Here is a 10,962-nt window from a genome sequence, read left to right as displayed (position 1 = left end):
AGTTGCGCGAGCCCGCCGCGTGTAACCGACTTACATGTGCGCGACAGTCTCGCACAACCCATTCAGTTGCATGCGCCTTATTTTGTCGCGACATGATTATTGGGTTATTTTCGTATTTCGGATTACCAAATAATGGAATAGCAACGAAATCTTATGACTAGTCCATACGCTTGCCTTTGTTATTGTTGTTTCCTCTCTTTATTTTTTCTTTTTTTAATTTTTTATTTTTATTTTCTTTTTTTTCCTTTTCCTAACTTCTTTTAATTTTTATTATTATTTCTTTTTTATCTTTCTTTTTGAGTTCCTTTTTCTACATTTTCACTTTTTTTTTTATTATTTTCTTTTTTAGTTTCGTTATTTTTCGAGGGGGGTAAGTCGGGAACCCATTGCCTCCCTCGTCTTCATACCGACTCAACCATCTCTGGTACAAATGGTATGTCCTCATCCTCCATCGCCGAAAGCGTCTCACGAATTACCGACCCATAAGCGTCGGTATACGTCACCTCCGCAATTGGAGGCACCCAACCACCCACCTCGACTCGCTAAAAATATGCAAAAATAAAAGAAGTTAAGTTCCGAGCAGCGATAATAATAATAATAATAATAATAATAATAATAATAATAATAAAAGAAAAGAAAAAATACTAACCGAAACGAAAGCTGGAATAGAAGTCAGCCTGAATGCAACGAACGCCGCGTAAGATGCACCCGGCACCATCAGCTGCTCCGCTGGATAAGCAAGGATCGCTTGAGCTCGATCCTCGGTAGAAAGCAGATTCGAACGCAGCATCTAGATCGGAGGGTCCACAGGAACCAAAGGCTCCTCTGACAAAAACTGCCAGACGACTCGCTCGCTTAAAAACCAAGCGTCCGTCTGCTGAAGCACGGAAAGGCCCTGATAAAGGGCCCTGAAATGACATCTAACTGCGCCAGACCGGACAGCCTCAGGGACCCCGACGATCAAACTACAAGGACGGAGATCCATCTACAAAAAAAAAAAAAAAAAAAAAAAAAAAAAAAAAAAACACCACCACATGAGAAAGTCACTCGAAAAAATACCTTTAAAAATGTGTGTTGTCAAAATCATACTCACCGACGCACGAGTCGCCGAAAGATTCCTCTGGCGAAAGTCGCTCGCTGTAGTTGCTCGCTTCATCCTAATCATGACCAGGCGATAGCCGATAGGGAAACGAGCCTCCCTGAGTTTCCTGGGGGCTAGGAAAGGCAGGTACAAGTACCCCCAAGCCTAGAAAAGAACATGACGTGATAAAAAGAGCCAAGATAATAAAAATAAACGAAAGGTTAAAATAAACACGTACCTCAAGGATACTACCATGCCATGAAATGGAGATCCGAGGCACCTTAGTAGTTGTCCGGAATCCATCACCCGAGTCGCCTTGCCCATAACAGTAAGCATGCGGGCATACGACACCTCAACCTAACTCAAGTTGCCTACTTGCCCCAAATCGCTGAGGCAAATAAGTAACTCGACGGCGAAACGCTATCCCCGATCACTAAGGATAGTGAAGGAGAAAATGTGGGCAATGTATATCCGAGCCAGTAGCTTAGGAGTACACTGCCAATTAACCTCGCCAACCGACAGCTCGTCGGCAAGAACCGAGTATGGACAAGACTACGCATACAAGTAAGTGGGTGCCGCAAGACGGTCCCCCACGAGGACACGCAGTCTCTCGTCTAAACCCTTCACATTCTCAATAATTACGGGCTCTTTTCCGAAAGGAAAACCCGTAATCATAGAGCAGTCGTAAGGGGTAACCGTCATTTCCCCCCATGGGAAATTAAAAGTGTTGGTGGAATCCCACCAAAACTCTAGCAACTCGCCATGGAAAGCTGACGATGCAGGCTGACTCGATAAATCCTGAAAAGCCGCCAGCTGGGGGCTAATCCCCGAAAGCTCCACCACCTCCTTTATGACATCAGGTAAACTCTCAAAACGGCCTCTTAAGTCACCCGAGCCGTACAGACGCATGGTAGGCTCGTTCTAAAGAAAATATATAACAAAACAAGGTTATGACTTTCAAAAAAAAAAGAGAAAAAAAAAGAGAAAACGATAAAAAAAACGGAGGCGTAAAAGAACTCACTACACCGCGCCAACTCCGTATCGAAACATGATGGTCTGGATCCCACTTAAGGACCTGATAATCCTAGTTGGGAGGAGCCTCCCAGACCACGTCCTCATGACGACGTCGATCAGCTCCGACGCGTCGCTCTCGAACCTCCTCACGAGGACGCATCACCCTCTTTCGAGGGCGATCTGCCTCATTAGGCACTGGTCCTCCTAGATCTTCCTCAGCATCGACAAAGGGAGGGGAGTCCATGCTATAATAGATAAAATTCTTTATTAGTTTACTCTCCTAAAGAACTAATATACGTGTTCTAGACTCATTTAGGCAGCATAACGACTACCGAGAGGGGAAAACACAAAAATCGAATGTCACCCACTAATGAGTGTCATTTATGGCACTCATTTGATGAATATTTAGGTTGTTTTTACCTTCTTTTCATAGCTTTCTTTCTTAATAAATGCTTACTTTTATGCATTTTCTCTTTAATTCCCTTTTCTCTCTTGTTTTGTGTTTTTATGGTTTTTCTTGTGTTTTCTCCTTTATTTCTTCTCTTTTCGTGGTTGTAGGTATTGAACGAGGTTCGGTACTTAATGTTGGTGGTTTTGTAAGTTGGAAGATGCTTTTGGAGTAAGCTCATAGCATTGGGAAAGCTCAAGATGCAAGGAAGTGGATGCTCCAAGTTCCAGCTCTTGCGCTATCAAGCCGTGCTCCCATGAAGAAGTGGTGTTGAACCTACCGTAATGGCTCCCAGACAATTGTGTTGAAGATCTTCTCTATTATCAATGAGCATTTCTAACTCTATCTCATCTTATTGTTTTGTTTAGATTCATGTTTGTTTGGTTTGATTTTGATGTTTGATCTTCATTAGTGTAATTGTTCTTGATATTTTGTTGATTCTTGATTTCTTAGTTGTTTGTTGATTAAATGATGATTCTTGAGTAGTTGTTTGGCTAGGAATTGGGTGAAACTTGTATGATTGATTGATTGTGATTAATTTGGGAACTGTGTTGATTGATTGTTGAGATTAAAGTGATTAATGTAAGTTTGCATGTGTGTAATTCGATTAGGCCTTGAGAATTATGCTAGATTGCATTGTAATTCCTAATGACACGACCAATTGATTTAGGAATTGCAATTATTGATTAATTTGGATTGTGATTCTCTTAGTTTGTTATTCGTAGAGACATCTAGCTTAACGATTAGGAGATAGCTCTTTGATTCCAATTGATAGCTCTGATCATTAGTCTTCATAACCATTGATTGGCATGTTTATCCCAAGTTGTTGCAATTGTCATGATAACTTGTTGATTCCCATTCGTAGTGTTTCATTTGTTAGGTTATTTTTTTGTTAGTTATTACTGTTACTTCTTTACTCTTGATTTCGACCTAGCTTAGGCGCATAATTGAGAGCGCTTGAACATAACCGTTCCTAGTGGTTTGACCCTTGACTTACCTCTATACTTGTATTTAGGTTTGTTAAGTGTTTACAAATTTTGTTTGACTTAGGAAGGATTAGTCAACGACCTAGTTTTTCCCCTCGTCACCCACGCTTGGGGGCTACGATACCTGCAGTTAAACTCAGTAAATGGGGGCATTTAACACCCACAAAGCCATCCTATACCAGTTGCAAGTAAAGTATTCTGGAGATTATTTCTATAAATCTCAAAAATCAACTATTTGTTTTAGATGAAAAATAATAACAACATAATTATCATCTACCAAACATTTTTGAGGTTCGAATATGGCAAAAACAAGATAAAGCATACACTTCGCGCCATTTTTCGGATTCAAAATTTTCCAAACATGATTCATGAAAGTAATTGTAGTTCTAATACTATCATTCACTTCATAATCAACAATTATGACCAAATGAGCAAGCAAAAACAACTTCGAACTAAAATTCGAAGAAAATGCCAAGAACGCACTCAAACAAAGAAATGATCATACAAGGTTCAATACTCAACCATTTTCATGAAATTTGTTGCAAAACACTCCTTAAACATACCATAACAACATGGAACAAACAATTTCAAGAATGATGGAGCAAATAAAAAACCCCCAAATTCGAATTTTTGGGTTGTACGGTTCGATTTTCCCCAAATCTCCAAATTCAGCCATAAAACGAGTTAAAACAAGCAAAAACTTACATAGGAATTTGGAAAATGTGAATAGGGGACGAGATCTATTTCCTATAGCTTCAAAAAACAAAGAAAATCAAGCTTTGTAAAGAGAGAAAAGGATGAAAATGGCGAAGGAAGAAAAAGAGAGAGTGAAATGAAAAATCGCGATTCGCGATTTTCTTTTTCTGACTTAAGTGTCACGCACAACTGAATCCGTTGCGCGTGACAACCCAGCGCAATTCAGAACGATGCGTACGCCTGGCCAGCGCGACCTACTGAGTTGCGCGCGGATACTGGTCACTTAAAAGACCGGTATTGGGATTTCGATTCATTTTGATTTATTTTTAACGGTTTTTGCTCGTCATTAGACGTAATGGCACGCAAATTATCAAAATATTTTATTTTTCTTTGCATCTTGTAGTTTATTTTCTTCTTTGATAGTTTTTTGCATTATCCTGCATGCACACCGTGCTTTGTGCTTGACCTAAGCATACGTTTTGGACGTTTTTAGTGAGCGTGTCTTAAAACGTCCCGTAGTGTTGCTTTACGTAAAAGCTCCCATAGACAGGTTTGTCATTTTATTGTACTGACTTCATAAATGTCACGTTCTTTTCGTTTTTTTTGGCGTCCACAGCAAATAGAATGGTGTAGGTGATGAGTGTCATTTATGGCACTCATTTAGCTTCTTTTAGGATGATTTTATATGATTTTTGCATCTCTTTTATCTCATTTTCTCTAGTTTTGTTTGCATTTTCCTTACTTTGCATTTTCCTTAGATGTTTCCCTATTTTCTTGGTTTTCTAGTGTATTTTGAATTTTCTTCTTTAATTGTTTGATCTTCTTTGATTATAGGAAGTTGGCGATGTTCGAGAGCCTCAAGTGCATTCTTCTCGGAGTTTACAAGCCAAAGAGATGTCCCGCTTTCTCCATTTGAAACCCAAAAGCAAAGGAGTCCAAGAGCATGTTCTTCAAGGTTGCGCCCACATACCATGTGGGCATGAAAGAGTGGTTTCGAACCCACCAAAAGAGCTCTTAGTTACTGCTTATTTCATCGGGGCTCATCCGGAGCTCACGAGCTCATTCTTGGCCACACTAGGAGGGCTCCCTTGCTCCCATGGCGCGGGCGCGCGCGAGAGAGGAGTGGCCGCGCGAACCTGGAGCGGCCGCACCACTTTCTTCTCCCTGTTTTGTACCCATTTTGTAGCGGCCGCGCAATGGAGTGAGAGGCCGCGTTCTTTGAGGTCCCTTTTGGACGTCTAACTAACTTCCCTTTAGTTAGTTTTACTATATATAGATTTTCCTTTATTTTTTTTAGAAGGGTGAATTAATTAGAATTAGAAAGAATTAATTAGAATTCGAGAGAATCCTTGTATTGAGAATTAGAAATGATTTTTAGAGAGAGAAACTCTTGATTTGGTGATATTGTTCTTAGATTCTAGAGAAAGAAACTTGGTGTTTGATGATTGTGATATTGAGATCTTCATTCCTCTTTGATATTGATCAAATTTTGTAAGAATCCTTTACTTTTCAATGCAATTTGATGTTTAATTTTGTTATATTGTTGAATTTCTATTGTTTAGCTTGGATTTGATTGTTGAAGTTTGATTTACAATGTTGATGATGAGATTTATGATTTCTTTTGTTATGTTCTTCAATTTCACCATAATTAGTGAGTAGTTGATTTGCTAGGGAATGTGGTGAAGCATGTATTGGTGATAATCTAATGCTACTTTAGGGTTTTTTATAGATTTGTTGATGTGATTAAATTTGTTAATGAAATTTGTACATGTGCTTGGTTTGAAGAGGAGTAGCTAACCATTATAATCATGCTAGATTGCATAATATCCTTCAATAACACGAACAATTGATTTGGATGCTATTATTATTATCGTTTGATCTTGATTTGTGATTTTCCTTTGAAGTCATTTGTAGAGAAATCTAGCTTAACCCTAGGAAATAGCCTATTGACTGATCTTGATTACTTATTCCGTTTTCCCTCGCATCGCTTAGTTGATTGAACTCCCTCGAATTAGCAAGATAATTATGAATGCATGTGGATCCTAAGTTCCCTAGTGTTTTGATATTTGATTTCTATTTGATTTCGTTTAATTGATTTGATTCCAATAGTGTAGACCAACCCATTCCCTTTAGCTTTCGGAATAGCTTAGCATCAACCTTAGTACTCCCGCCTTCCCTTGGGATTCGACCTAGACTTACCCTATACCTTGGGTTGGGTTTAGCTTTATAAATATTGTTTTGGACGGGAAATATAGCTTCCAATGACCTAAGTTTACCTCGCGTCAAAATGGCGCCGTTGCCGGGGAAGGCATGGTGATTGCTATTGTTGATTGAGTCTATCCCATTTATTTGAAAAATACAAAAAGATTTTCTTTCTTTTAGGCTACATTTGTAGCCGTGCTACTAGTTGTTTCTTTTAAGATTGTGTACGTAGAGCACGTGGTCGTTCTCTATTGTCATTTGAAGCATGGGAGAAAATTCAAGAGTGGCATTGAAGGAACTTGGAGTTTCGAGAGCCTATAGGTATGAGAGCGGGATCGCTCTACCTACGACAACGGCAACCAATTTTGAGATTAGACCGGGAATGATCACTTTGATAGAGAGGCGTCAATATAGTGGTGTAAAGCATGAGAGCCCTCTCAACCACCTTAAGGAATTCGAGAAATATTGTAACACAATTAAGGTGAACAGGGTTTCTTAAGAATTTATCCGCCTTAAGCTTTTCCCTTTCTCTCTTGTCGGACGAGCTGTAGAGTGGCTAGAGAAGGAGGTGAAGCCTAATTCATTGAGAATGTGGGATGAAGTTATGAAGGAATTTCTATCTCATTTCTATCTACAAAAGAAGACGACCGAAGCAAGAGCCCTCATTCAAAGTTTCAAGCAAAAGCCGAGTGAGAGTCTTTATGAGGCATGGGAAAGGTATAAGGAGTATCAAAGAGCGTGCCCACACCATGGGATTCCTACCTATCAAATCATCCAAATCTTCTATGGAGGTTTAAGTCCTCATGGCAAGTCTTGCTTGGATGCCGGTGCCGGAGGTCCTATCATGAACAAAACGGAGGATGAAGTGGTGGATCTAATTGAAGATGTGGTGAGATACCACATGGATTGGCAAGAAGGTGAGAGAGAGTCGACAAGCAAAAGTGGTTCAACGGTTTATTCAATCAACCATCTGAATGCCATCAACAATTTGTCCTCACAAATCTCAAACTTGTGAAAGGAGATGACCTCAATTAAGGCAAAGCTTGAGAGTGCTTCTTCACAAGCACCTATTCTTCCCTTTCATAATAAGGGGAGAGGTACATCTTCTAACTCTACTCCTTCAACTTCAAATAATATGCCAAATGGATGTGTGTTTTGTAACGTTTGTGGATCATATGACCATGATTCTTCTAGTTGTCCACATGCATTTGAGAGTTGTGATGATGGTGAGAATAATGACTGTGAGCAAGTGAATTTTGTTTCTAACAACAACAATGGACAAAGGTTTGATAGTCCAAGGAACTTTGGGAATAGGAATGCTCACTAATAAGGGAATTTTGACAACTATAACAATGGTGGTTATAGAAACCAAGGAAACCAAAATTTCTGAGGTAACTATAATAATCAAGGTTACAATAATCAAAATCAAGGCCAATACCAAAACCGGGGTAATTGGAGTAACCAAAACCGGGGGAATTTTAAAAATAACAACCAAAGGGGACCCCCACCCGGATTTACTCCAAAGACCCAAGGAAATGGTGAGAATTTCTATACTCAATCTTCAACTTCTAAGACCACCTTGGAAGAGATCATCGAGAACCAAACCAAAATATTGAACACTTACATGTCGGTAAGTGATAAGAAGTTCAATGAGATGATGACACATAATAAGATGCTTGAAACTCAAATCGCTCAATTGGCTAAGACCTTGAAAGAGAGTGTGAATGCTATCCCTTATTGTTTACCCTCACAAGGAGTTGAACCTAAGAAACCCGTGTATTCCGTCACCACAAGGAGTAGGAAATTGCTTGAAGAAAGAGTTTCTTGGGAGAGTGAGGAAGATGAGAAGATGAGTGATTCAAGTGAGGAAAAAGAGAGTAATGTGTCAAAGAAGGTGAGTAAGGAAACCCAAGAAGAAAAGAAGAGTGATGAAAAAGTGCAAGAGGTGGTGATCAAGCCTAAACTTCCATATCCCCAAAAGTTTTTGAGAAACAAAATTGATGAACAATTTGGGAGATTTCTTGATATGCTTAAGGAAGTTTATCTTTCAATCCCTCTGACCGATGCCATGACCCAAATGCCTAGATATTCTAAGTTCCTTAAGGAAATTTTGAGTGGTAAGAGAGAGTGTAATGAGATAAATTCGGTAGAAGTTGGGGAATGTTGTAGTGCTTTGATTCATAATGACTTACCCAAGAAAATGAAAGATCCGGGTAATTTCTTCATCCCTGCAAAATCAATGGAAAGTTGTTCCAAAATGCTCTTTGTGATCTTGGTGCTAGTGTGAGTATCATGCCTTATTCGGTCTTTAGGAAGCTTAAGCTAGGTGAGCTTCATCCAACTAATATGACTTTGCAATTGGCTGATTGATCTATTAAGTTTCCAAAGGGAAGAGTTGAGGATGTTCCCCTTAAGATAGGAGAGTTCACCATTCCGGTTGATTTTATTGTGTCAGAAATAGCGGAAGATGATAACATACCTATCATTCTAGGGAGACCTTTCTTAGCTACTTCGGGAGCTTTAATAGATGTGAAAGGAAGTCTTATTACTTTGAGAGTTGGTAGCAATATGACTAGTTTTGAGCTTAAGTCGATGCATGAGTCGTTGTCTCTTGTGAATATAATTATGTGTGTCAATCCCCCTCAATCCAATGATGATGTTTGCATGAATGTTTCTTCTACTAACAAAGTTCTTGAAGTTTTTGATGATGTGTCTTTGAGTGTTGAATGCAAGAAGGTTAGTGAAGAAAACAAGGAGCCTTTGAAGCTTGAGGAAGAGGAGGTGATTGATATTCCTCCATGGTTTGAGCTCTACCCTCAAGAAGACGAGGTTGACTCCAAGTGTGTTGATGGTGAGAAGCCGTCCACTAGAAGGAGTAAAAAGACAAAGAAGAAAAGGAGAGCTTTTAGAAAAAAGAAAATGAATTTGAAGCAAAATGCGCTTGTTCCGGAAGTTTCATCAAGTGAGAGTTCATCAAGCAACGATGTGAAGTTGCTAAGAATTGAGGAAGAGTTTGTTCCCTCTACCACTTTGGATAAGGTGGTGTTCTTTCACCCTCCATGATTTGGAGGAAGGGTCGAGCTAAGAACCTTAAGCAAGCGCTTCCTAGGAGGCAACCCGGTTTTCTAACTATTTCTTTTGATTCTATTTTTCTTAGTTTCTTTTCAATTATTTTTCTTTATTTCACTTGTTTTGTATTTGGATTAATAGGTTGAATTCATCGGAATTGGACTACCTTGAATGAGCATGAGCATAATGGTAATATATTTCGTGTTGTTTGATGAGAATATGCTCGATATTATTGAATTTCGAGATGAATGGGTAAAGAAATTTAGGAGGTAAGTTAGGATAAGTTGTGCTTACATTTGAAGCAAGTTTGAGCTTGGCGGGTTCATTATGGTGCTCTCATTAATTTGGAATGTTGAACCCCTTGAAAGTGGATTTAGTTACTGGTCGTTTTAGTGGGTTCAATAATCCCGGAGTGATAAAGATCGTTGAGCCCATGTATGAACGCACCAAGAGAAACAATTAAGCAAGAGAGAGAGCCAGCTGGCACGAGCGTGCTTCCCCCTGGCGCGGGCGCGCTGGCCTGCTACGCGGCCACGTGTCTGGGTAGCCGAGTTTATCTATTCTTTTCTACTTTCTTTCCCTTATTTCCCCTCATCCTCTCCCACAAACGCACCCTCCTCACTCCAAACTACTAACCCACGAAACCCTAACCCAAAAATCAGCCAAAAACCTTCTCAAATCATCAAAACAATAAACAAAAACAAACAATTTCCTTCTCCTCTTGTTGGATATCTTTTATTGTTGTTTTTTTATGATGATGCCATGTTAAAGATGGTGATCTTTTCTCCTGTTTATCCAAATCCAAAAATCCAAAACCCATGAATCCAAATCCCTCTAATCTAAATGATTTTGTTTTCTTGTATAGTTTTTTTTGCTATTTTATGAAGAATGGTCGATTTTGTTAGTTTGTTTGATTTTGTAGGTTGGTTTGATTTGATTTTTTTAGTTCTATTTTTTCTCTTTGATTTTAATTTTTGATTTTGTTTTCTTTTTCTTTTGTTTTGAAGTTACTAACCGTTTTCTTTGTATATAGTTCATTTTCTTTTTTACATTCTCACCCAATTTTGCTAAATCATGCTATGCTTGTGGAGTTTCATGGAGATGGTATCTTCTTTACCATGCTTTTCTTTGCTTAGCTTGGATTCCTGGTCAGATCTTTCTTATTTCCCTCTTTTCTTTATTTTCTTTTATTGGTTGTATAGAATAGGATAAGTTTAGGAAGAGTTGTATAGTTCGAGGATGTTTGCTTTGTAACACCAAGGGTGTTTAGGGTCATTGGCGATGTTGTCGAATGACCTCTTGTTTGTCGATTGGGAATTATATGATATGCATGCATCTTTGCACTTTTCTTTATCTTTTCCTTTTCTACTTTTCTTTCTCTTTTCATTCTTTCCATAAATTCTAAAAATCCAAAAATATGATTTTGAGGCTTTCTTTTGATTTTCTTTTCATGGTATGCTTTTGTT

General features: G+C 38.9%; 1 pseudogene; it reads right to left on the bottom strand.

Moving 5' to 3' along the window:
* Positions 1–7,085: 7,085 nt before the first annotated feature.
* LOC145565843 (small nucleolar RNA R71) lies at positions 7,086–7,183 on the bottom strand (annotated as a pseudogene).
* Between the last annotated feature and the right edge of the window lie 3,779 nt (positions 7,184–10,962).

The sequence above is a fragment of the Chenopodium album genome, chromosome 10, assembly GCF_948465745.1.
Source record: "Chenopodium album chromosome 10, dcCheAlbu1.1, whole genome shotgun sequence".
NCBI classification, from domain to species: Eukaryota; Viridiplantae; Streptophyta; class Magnoliopsida; order Caryophyllales; family Amaranthaceae; genus Chenopodium; species Chenopodium album.
Note: the sequence above shows the minus strand (reverse complement) of the source record. Positions and strands in the feature narration are given on the sequence as shown.